Genomic DNA, 11,482 nt, shown 5'->3' with positions numbered 1-11,482 from the left:
TTATTTTGTTAGATAAGGTGGAAAAAATACTTGAGACAAACTGCAGCTAATGGTCTTTCAGAGCAATTAAGCAACAGTATAACTGAATTAGAGCTGTACCATATGCCAAAGTCTGAACCTTTCAATAACTTCACTGGTCTCAGTTTAAGACCACCAAGGTCAGTTTAGATACCAATTTATACAGGATAGGGAATCCAAGAGGCCTAGCAGCTCTGGAGAGGCCACCCCACTACTATATTTGCATCTTAGGACTCTGCTATCTGCTCTTAAGGTTCCTTAGATCCAGGTGGGTTGCAGCTCTGGATTTTCTCTTGGCCTTCTGGGAACACTCCCTGGACAAAAATTTTCTACTTTCTTCTGAGAAGTGCTCACTATTTTTACCAGTGTATTTACTTTTGATCATTCCATAAACCAGCTATAAATTACATTTTTAGTATCACACCCCAAAGCAATGCACTGTGTCAGAGAGCAGGATTTCTTCTGTTCAGCACCCATTAAAATATTTTGACTGAAGGTCCGAGTCTTCTTAGTAGCAGCTGCCTACCTTTCAGGAGTTGTTTTGCTGATTACATTTTCATTTCCAAATCAGCAGTGATGAACTGTGCCAGACAGTAATTCAGGCCAAGTCATCATCTGTCTTATTGACAATACCTCTCCTCCACAAGCGGCCTCAAGAGGCACAAAAGTCTGCAGCTCTCCTTGGCTTCACAGCTCACCAGAATCCATGGTTTTCCTGATGGATGCTCCTCCCGAAGCAGTGCAGCTCCAGCTCAGAGCCAGTCCGTCTGCGCCACACTCAGAAGTATACTCACCTGCTGCCTGAGGCACCTGTACTTGGTTCCTCTTTCTCCACATATATGAATACTGCATTGTGGCAATTATTGCTGTCTACGGTCCCACACCTGAAACAGGTCCATTGTCTGATAAAGCATAATGACATCTTTTTTTGTGTTTTAATATCTTGTATTTGTCAGTCTTTGCAGGAGCCAGTTATTCCACTTAAGAAGAAATTCTATTGCTTCAGCGTTCCTTTCTGGGTAACAGAGTGGTTGTACTTACATCCCGTGACTTTAGACACTGTATTGCCCCAGCATGCATCCCCATGAAGGGCAAGTGTTTAACGCCTGAGCTGGTGGAATTCTTACAAACAACTGCGAGCAAAGAGCACAAAGTCCAGCAGCCACTCACTTGTTAGACTTTAAAATCACTCTGAGTACCAGTAATAAACTGTATACTGTGTATTATGCTATGTAATGTAGTCTGCATTCTTAGTTAGCTCTGTACTTAGTTACGATTATTAACTTACAGACCATAACACAAAAAAATCAGACAAATGCAGTGGTGATACATGAAGTATAAAAACTATAGATAAACTGAGTGCTGTAACAACATCCAGTCCTGATGGATCTGAACTTGGATTAATTTTTGACCAGACAGTTTGACCAGGAATATTTTATGACTTGAAAACACACATAAAAAGTGCATGCTTTATTCTCTAAAAAAATATTTTCCAGAAAATATTTTCTTATTGGTAAAGAAAGAAGATGGTTTTGAAAGGTAGATTTTTTTTTAATTTTGTTGTTTGTTTTTGTTACTTAAATGACAAAATCATTTAGGTTGGAAAAGAGCTCTAAGATCATTGAGTCCAACTATTAATTTTTTTTCCAGACTTATCCAATACATAGGGGACATATATTTATGTAGGAAGTTTGAAAGTAAAGTAATTTTCATCATTTCAATTTGAAGCAGGGAGGGAGGAAAAGTCAAGATTTCAAATTATGTCAATTCTTTTTATTGCTTAAATAACATATATCTACCATATGTAGTGTGTTTTTCTAGTATTAGTATCTGCTTATTAGAATGATCTTACTAATGTTTGTATTTTTTCACCCACTGGTACATTAGCAGTATTAATTATAGGCTGCACCATCTAGCTATTTGCAGACTTCTTCTCTTACCTAACACACAAAGTATTCAAGCATCAAGTTGCTGATCTACCAGCTTCCATAAAAAGTTTTGTATTACCCATAGGGTCTGATAGGGCTTAACTTGAACATCTTCTTACGAATGGAAAAGAAAAAAGAAGACAGCCTGTACCTCAAAACAGGTTTGCAATATTCCTCTCTTTTACCAACAACAGCACACCGGTGCATCCTCACCCAAAACTTACAAATGTGGTTTTATTAAACTAAAGCCCAGTGTTGCTGGACACAAAGAACTCAATGTACGCACACTATAGCATCAAAGTTTTCAGTTGTGTTCTATGTGAGCCCTTACATTAATATAAAAAAAATTCCCCAAAGCAAGAAATTGTTAACTTTGAATTTCTCTCTGCTTCAGCAGGTCTTTCACATGAAAGAATGTGTATGAAAGGAAACACCAAGAGAACAGTAACTACAGATCAGTCTTCTGAGTAATACAATGCAAGATAGAAGCCCATATCAGCTGTGATTAGTGGTCAGTTAATGTCACTTATGCCTTCTTAAATGACATGTTAGATGACTGAAAACCCAAGTCCATATGCCAGTACTAATACTGATTCATTTACATTACTGACCAAAAACCAAGCATAACTCAGCACAAGTAAAATATCTATTCCATCAATCCATTCAGAAGTTACTCAGATCCATTTTGAAAAACCAAAGCCACGACAAGCACTGCATGTCTAGAACAGTTCCAGATTGGTCTCATTTGTCCACCTCACTAACTACTTTTTGTACATACACCAATTTCAGGTGGGGGTTTTTTTCATCATCTTCCCCTCACCTAGATTCAAGCAGTTGTTTTTATTTTAAAATTTCAGCTGTGCTATTACCCTGAAGAGAAACAAATTTGAAAGATTGATTTCAAGAAAGTCAGTAAAGATGTCCATGCAGACATCACTTCTGCATCTTAAGCCAGCCTACCTACAAAGAGCAGAACCAGAGAGAATTACGTCAGGACTAAGCAGCACCCTTCTGGTGGACCAATTTGGGCTTTCCCAGCAGCAACAGTGCATCCCAACACACTGCTGTGCTCTGCTGCCGTCTCAGCACAGCAGTCCAACTAGCAGCAGCAGCAGCGAACAAATGTAGTTATGTTCATACAATTACAGACTGGCTTCCATTACTTCCTACCCTTTCCAGCTGGTTTTCTCTCTCCCATTTGGCTTTATCGCAAGAGAAGACCCTGTCCTTCAGGTAAGGGGGAAAGACCTCTTCTGACCATCCTTGCCTTAAATTACAAACTCAAGAAGAGGGAGAAGAAACAACCGTGGCACACCAGTCTGTGCCTTTCCCGGACTGAGCAGCTCCCTACAGCCGAGAAGCGCTGCCCCGCTGCGCTAGCCGGGACAGCCGTGCCGGGACAGCCGTGCCGAGGGGGTCGCTCCCAGCGGCTGCCGGCCTGACCCTCCGAGTGCCAGCCGGATCTTCGCCAGCAGCACCAACGCCGCACCCGAAGAAAGCCGCTCGCACAGACACGGGCTCCAAGGGCAGAAGTGACCCCAAGGCCTGCCGCTGCCGAGCCCGGCGTCCCATGGCGGAGGGGCCGAGCCTCAGCCACCGCACACCGCGGGAGACGCGGCCCCGCCTAAAGGCCGTCGCCGGCACTTGGGCAAGGCGAGGGAAGGCGGCGGGAGCCTCTCGCACCGCACCGGGGCTGCGCGCAGTGCTGACAGCCCGTGAGCCACAGCACCTCGTCCCGCCGAGCCGCCAGCAAGAAGTACCCGGGGCGCTTAGGGACCAGCTGCTTCCCGGCCGAGCGGGATGCGGAGCCCGCCCTGGGCGGCGACCCGCGGCAGGAGAAGTCGGGGAGCTTCGGTACCCACCCGAGTGTCACAGTCACGTCCGCGCACCCATTTCTCCAGCTGCAGGACGTTCTGGACGGGGCTGGCGAACAGCAGTCCCGCCGGCAGCCCCTCCCTAGCGTGGAGCATCCTCACGCTTCAACGCTGCGGGTGCGGAGAGAGCACGGCCGTGATCCCGTGTCCCCCGCTCGTCCCCGCGTCTGTGTCGCTGCGCCCAGGGGAGGCAGCGGGGCACGCGAGGCGAGGAGGTGGTGACACCTGACACCCTTCCTTCCCCCGTCCGTGTCTCCCTGCTGCATGACCACGGCCCTTGGGGGCAGCCCTGTGTTGAGACCGCAACCTGAGGTTCGTGGCAGCCATGCAAGGGAGAAGGTTCGCGAGCTCCTTGGGAGTTCAGCTTTCCCCTCTCTGGCGTTTTCACCTTCACTTTATTTTCGAGGACCATACGGGTGCAACTGTGATGTCCAGCAGTGGGTGTCGCTGTTTTGCTATAAAAGTTTTTCCTGGATTGTTTGGTTTTTGTTGGGAGTTAGGTAGTGCCAGCCCCGCCCCGTCGTGGTCAAAAGGAAAAAAAAAAAACCAAACCCCTGTTAATTAATTTAGCATGTACGCCACTGTGCTGAAAATACACTATGAAGATTAATTAATCAATCTTTGAGAAGTGCTCTTGGGTTTACATACCGTGTGGATTTTAAGTTGGCCTCAGCTGTGTTTCCAGACATTTTGTAGTATGAATGTCGGTAATCTGTGGACTCAATGGTTACTTCGGCTATCCTGTATGGAAAGGAAGCAGATGTATCCACCCTGAATGCATTCAAAGGATTGTGGGGTTGTACAAAGTGACAATCTCCTGCTACATAGAGAATGGTTCATCCGAGAATTGTTCCTTTGAGCTTCTTTAGCCACAAGATGTAGAGAGATGTGGCACACTTTGCTGAACCTGTGTTTGCACTGATGACTGAGAAGGTTCATGTATAACAATAACTTCTTGATTATTCCTGTGAGGGAATTTGATGTTACCCCTGTATGAAGGAGGAGCAGGGATGTGCATGTGCCATCAGGTGCACAGCGCACTGTGCACAGTCAGTACTTCAACACTCAGCAGGATTACTTAAACCCAAACCCAATTCCACAGCCTCTTAATTAACACCCTGTCCAAATAACAGAGATTTCTGGGCTGTCAAATTCATTCTTGCAACGAAAGGTTGAATAAATACAGGTAAGGCAACACGGCATTTGTTTAGCACAGAAGAAGGTATCTACAGGTAGCTGAAATACAGGGCAAACGGCAGCTAAGAGTTTAGAAATCTAGTGCATAAGCAGGAAAGTGACATGCGGATAGATTTTACCTCTCCTAGATGTGAGAACCTGATGATGGACCAGTAATAAATAAAATGGAGCAACAGGCAGGATGTTGCTCACAATGCTCTGAAAAAGATGGTGGCAAGACTAGTTTGAAGGGTAAGTTTTTTCAATGTACAAGGAGACAGAGGAATATCTTTTTTCAACCAGGATCTTTACTGGATGACTACCTCACCTCAGTAGAAGTGTAACACTGACCACCCAGTCCTTGGCAGCTTCTCATGAGCATAAAACACAAATAGTGTCCCACAGAAGAGGCCAACTTCAGGCAATGGCTGTTGCTGCTTTTACTGCCTCAGCTTCAACTTGCAGCCTTGGTTCCAGCTTCAGGCCCCACCATTAAACCACTAAACAGCTATATGCCTGTGGCTCCAGTGCACTAGTTTTCAGCTGCAACTGTGAGTCTAAGGTAGTCTAAGCTTGCTTCCTGAAACAAATGTATGTGGTTTTGAGGAAGGGAGGGGGGAACAGGAACATGCGGGGAAGAGTTCTGAGATAACTTCTGTGTTGCAACCCTTTATCAAACATACACTGGGCAAATATGTTTTCTGAAGGCATAAATTAGTTTTAATTATCAAATCAAATAAGAGAACAATGCGTCTGAAAAAACTCACCTGTATTCCTGAAAGTTTGAACAACAACAGGTAATATGAACTTGAAATACTGAGGACAGGAAATTTTGATCCTTCCTTTTAGTCTTTAATGCACATGTTAAATTGTTAGGTGAATCAGCAAAAAAACCTCAAAAAGACCAAAACCCAAGTAACAATCAATTTATATTCTGCCTTTGTAATTTCCGATGATTTTCCTATTCAGATTTCCATCAGTCTCTTTAAACTATGGTGTTACTCAAGAATGTGAGGAAATAACTACAAGGGTTATTGCTCAAACAAGTCACTACCATATCCCTCGTGTGGTGAATTCCATCAAAATTTGACTGTAAACACTCTGCAAGATGTTGCTCACCTGAAACTGTTACCTGGTTGTGAATGCCTTCTTGTGTGCGCACCATTGTGGTTTCAAAACTGATCTGTGGAAGTAATAGGAAACCAGTTTTTAATTCAGTTTTGTCTTTCATTGGCCATTAACAAAGTCAGCAGTATCAGCAGTATTGAGTTAATGCTGCCAATGAGCTCCTCATTAGTTCTATAAACACTAGATTTTCTCTTGGTAAATCAAATATTTTGTACTTAAAACAAAATTTAAGTCTAGAGGTGCAATAATATGCTCTATTAACATTATTGTTGAGCTGCTGCTTTGACATTGAAGGCTAAAACAGATCAACCAACACTTGTTCCACAGGCTTACCTGTGGCCGCAGGTATGTGTGTGTGTTCACAGAGAGCAGCAGGTACAACGTTCCCAGGATTTTCCCTGGGGAAGGCAGTGAGAAGCTCAGAGAGAGAAAACGATTCTTATCTCTATTTGCTGCTCCTGTTGTTTGGCACATGTGGAATGTGTTATGGAGATTGTTTACCAAAGAGAGATTTCTTAACTGGACACTGGTGATGGTTGTTTGGATTGATTGACCAGTTAGGTCAAAGTTGTGGCATGACTGTCTGTAAGGGGTGACAGATTTTTCTTTATTTTCCTACAGAGTAGTAGAGTATAGTTTTGGGATAGTATAATATAATACAGTATAGCTTAACAAAGCAATTGTTCAGCCTTCTGAATAATGGATTTCCCATTCTGGGGTTTGCCTGCTACTATATGTACCCTGTGCTGTAACAGAGAATTGGGCTGGAATGTCACAGTCTTTCCCAGCTGGACTGTTGTCTCTGCAGAGTCTCATTGCCTTTAAAGTCAAGAGCAACAGCAGGTACAATCCTGCTTAGTGGGTTTAAAGGTGTTAGATCTGGTGATGTTAAATGAGACCACTTCTTTCCCCATCAGACATCACAACAGGATTTGTCTACAATGGATTACCTATTTGATCACTTTTTTATTTTTAACAAAAACTCCATCCACACTTTAAAGAAATTTAAATCAATTAAATTCTCTTTAATAGGAAAAAGACAAAAAAGCTTGATTGGGGTGCATTATTCAACATAGATATTGTTAGTTATTCTGGCCAGCTTGTCAGCAGAAACATACAAAGCCAAGTTTTTTTTGTCTACCTGTTGGTGTAATAGAGCATAGATTTGAATTTGCCATAATAAGTGGATGGAGGTAAGGTGTACAGGTAGAAGAACTATGCTTCCCAAAGACACACAAAATAGTCCACCAAGAAGTTCACAGGAAGGTAATGTGGTCATGTATATGGTGATGATTTGGGCTGTCCCATTTTCTTGCAATTTTAATAATTGCAGATTTTGATTTTGGCTGTTTGACTTTCTTGGGTGAAACCTGGAGGAAGAAGGGAAGTCTAAATTTTTCTTGGGCATTGCAAACCATTGCAGACCAGGGAAATCGATGAAGTGATTGCTACTGTTCTGAGTCACAGTCAGCTTGTCACTCATATGGACCACTCATATGTCACTATTGCAGCTTTTTCAGCTCTTTCTGACTCCCTCTGCCAGGACATCACTTATTGTGGGGAAAGGTAACATCCAGCTGCAGAGCACTGTGACAGCAGTTTTTTAATACCTCTTCCATCTAGAGCTCTGAAAATGTGTTTGACTAACAAGTAGGTTACTGGATAAGTACTGACCAACCACATCTGCCATGACCTCTGATCATAAAAGCAGCAGCAGATCTTGTGTACAGTGTGCCCATGGCAAATGCCTATAGACAGAGTCACTCTTTACTAGAACAGTTCTGCTTATAAAACATTTAGAATAAAATGTCAGCAGTAGCATATTTCAGTCAATAAGGAGTTGTTTTGGTTAGTCTGACATGTTAGGTTAGTTAATGTACTGGGGAAATACATGTACAATGGGATTTAGCAAAATTTTGAATGAGAACAGCAGAGCCTAGTCAGAATAAAAACTCTTTCTAGCATACTGTTAACAGTGCCAAAAATAGATCAAGGTTTCTTCCTCTTGTCTTGGTCAGATGCTTTTGTGGAAAAATAACTGGCTTATATTTCATGTGGTTTTTGGCATAGACCTTGACACAGAATGAAACAATTGATGCACACTGGATTGCTGCAGGCTCTATGTGATTTTACACAATTAAAGTGAATGCTTTAGGTAACTCAAATTAAAAAGACTTAAAATAACTAGATATAGAATGTATCTTACTTATTTGACAATAACATTGTGCAGAAAATTACCTTATAGAAGTAATAGAAATAATTTATTACCTTTCTTACACTTCCTTTTACTTACAATACCCAGTATTTTCAAGTTTCGCCCACATTTTACCTGTACTTTACACTCAGAGCTCTGGATCTGTGGATCTGTGTTACTGTGAATGAAACTTTCATAATAAAATCAGTTCAAATAAGAACAGCAACAGGTTGAATTTTGCAGGGTCTTCCTGGTAGTACTGTCAGTAGAAAAGAGCTGAGCAATGTAGGCTGTTGGTTATTTCAGGAGTTGTTTGGTGTTTGATCCCTCTAGGGACGATGTCCTTTACACATTGCTTTCCCATGTATGTGTCAGAGAAAAGCCTATTTAGTCTCAGCAAGGCACATGCTAGAAAATGAAGCCTCGACTCAATTAGCAAACCAATTAGGAGTATTCTGTAAACATAGAATAGCACTCTTAGGGAGTGATTTGATTGTATTGAAATTGATGATTATGATGAAGATGACAAGGCTGAGTGCCTATGGTAAGACAGGGGGAAGATCAGCAGGAAGTGGCTGCCAGAAGTCTCATGGTTGCCCTTTTATGTGTGTATGATTTCAGCTTGCCAAATGTCTGCTAGAAATAGAACACAGCAGAGACAAAGCAGACTGGAGGTTCTTGGACTGTGTGGAAGGGAACTTCTTGAACAGCTGGTGAAAGAGCCTGCCAGAGGAGATGCCCTGCTAGACCTGTTGTGGTTTTTTTGTTTGTTTGTTTGTTTGTTTGTGGTTTTTGGGTTTTTTTTTTTGTTTGTTTGGTTTTTTTTTTTGGTTTTTTGTTGGTTTTTTTTTGTGTATGTGCTTGTTTTGGCAGGGGTAGAGTTAACTTTCTTCATAATGGCTGCTATGGGGCTGTGTTTTGGATTAGTGCTGAACACAGAGTTGATAATACAGAGATGTTTTTGTTACTGCTGAGCAGGGCTTGCACAGAGCCAAGACCTTTTCTGCTTTTGGTACAGCTACCCTGGGGAGGAGACTGGGGGTGCTCAGGAGGAGACTCAGCCAGGACAGGTGACTCAAAGTGACCAAAGGTATATTCCAGACCACGTGACATCATGCTTAGAATGTAAGTGGGTCTGCTTGGATTGTGCATGGCTTTTGCTTTCCCTATTAAACTGTCTTTATCTCAGTCCACAAGTTTCCTGGCACTTATCCTTCCGATTCTCTCCCTGATCCCACTGGTGCGGGGGTGAGCAAGTGGCTGTTTGGGGCTTGGCAGCTGGCTGGGCTTAAACCATGAGACGAGCAAAGAAAGACTAGTGGATGATGCGATGGTTGGTGGCTGTCTTGGGCAGAGAGATCATGAAATACTAGTTTTCAGTACTGGGTGGATAAAGAGGGGCACCAGCAGAACTTCCACCTTGGACTTCCATCTAGCAGACTTTGGCCTGTTTAGGACATTGATTGACAGAGTCTCTTTGGAGTCAGTCCTGAAGGACAAAGGAGTCCAGGAAGGCTGGATGTGCTTTAAAAAGGAATTATTAAATATTCAGGATCAGGATGTCCCCTTGTCTAGAAAAACAAGTCATCAGGAAAAAAGACTGGTTAAAGAGAACTTGGGGGAAAAAAAAGGAATCTATCATCTCTGGAAGGAGGGTCAAATAACTTGGAAGGACTGTAAGGATATTGCAAGATCATATAGGGAGAAGATTAGAGGGGTCAAAGTCCTACTAGAACCTGATTTGGCCACAGCAGTTAAAGAAGCAAAAAAGGCTTGTATAAATTCAGTGATAGCAAAAGGAGGGTCACGGAGTGTCTTCATCATTTGTGGAATGCAGAGGGCAGTGTAGTGAGTGACAGGGCACGAGGAAAAGGCAGAGGTATTTAATGCCTTCTTTGCCCTGGTCTTAATTTCATTCCCACTTGTCCTTGGGATACCCAGTTTGAGAAATTACCAAATTCTCAAACTGGTGATGGGCAGATGAGTGAAGCCCCCATAATGCAGGAGGAAATGGTTAGTAACCTGCTGTGCCAATTAGACACTCACAAGTCTATGGGTGCTGGTGAGATCCACCCAGAGTAATTAGGGAACTGGTAAAACATCTTGCCAAACCACTCTCAATCACCTACCAACAGGCCTGGTTACTGTAAAAGTTCCAGAAGAATGGAAATCAGCAAATGTAGTGCCCGTCTGCAAGGACAGCTGGAAGGATGATCCTGCAGGGCTGTAGTTACTTCGGTTCTGAGCAAGGCTGTGGAAGAGATGCACGAAGCCCATTATATGGCACATGCAGGGCAACTAGGGGATCAAGCCCAGCAAACATGTATTTACAAAAGGCAGGTCCTGCTTGACCAACCTGATCTCCTATGACAAAGCAACCTGCTTAGTAGATGAGGGGAAGGCTGTGGGTATTGTCTGTCTGAACTTGAGTAAATGCATTTGACTCCATTGCCCACAGGATCCTCCTAGAAAATATGCTTGTGGCTTGGATGAGTGGACTCTTTGGTGGGTAAAAAAACTACCACGATGGTCAGGCCCAGAGAGTGGTGGTGAATGGAACTAAATCAAGTTGGTGGCCAGTCACTATTAGTGTTCCCCAGGGCTCTTTCTGTTGTGTGTAACATCTTTATCAATTGTCTAGGTGTTGCAATTGAGTGTCCCCTCAATCAGTTTGCAGATGACACCAACCTGGGTGGGAGTGTTGATCTGCTGGAGGGCAGGAAGGCTCTGCAGAGGGATCTGGGCAGGCTGGATCATGGGCCGAGCCCAGTGGTGTGAGGCTCAACAAGGCCCAGTGCTGGGTCCTGCCCTTGGGTCACAGCAACCCCAGGCAGTGCCACAGGCTGGGGCAGAGTGGCTGCAAAGCTGCCACAGGAAAAGGCCCTGGGGGTGCTGGTGACAGCAGCTGAGCGTGAGCCAGCAGTGCCCAGGTGGCCAAGAAGGGCAATGGCATCCTGGCCTGTGCCAGCAATGGTGTGGCCAGCAGAAGCAGGGCAGGGATTGACCCCCTGTACTTGGTACTAGTGAGGACACACCTCAAATCCTGTGTCCAGTTCTGGGCCGGCCCCTCACTTTAAATAAGACACTGAATTCCTGGAACATGTCCAGAGAATGGCAACATAGCTTGTGAAAGCTTTAGGACATGTCACAGAGGAACACCTGTG

The sequence above is a fragment of the Melospiza georgiana genome, chromosome Z (assembly GCF_028018845.1).
Source record: "Melospiza georgiana isolate bMelGeo1 chromosome Z, bMelGeo1.pri, whole genome shotgun sequence".
NCBI classification, from domain to species: domain Eukaryota; kingdom Metazoa; phylum Chordata; class Aves; order Passeriformes; family Passerellidae; genus Melospiza; species Melospiza georgiana.
This window is presented reverse-complemented; position numbering follows the sequence as displayed.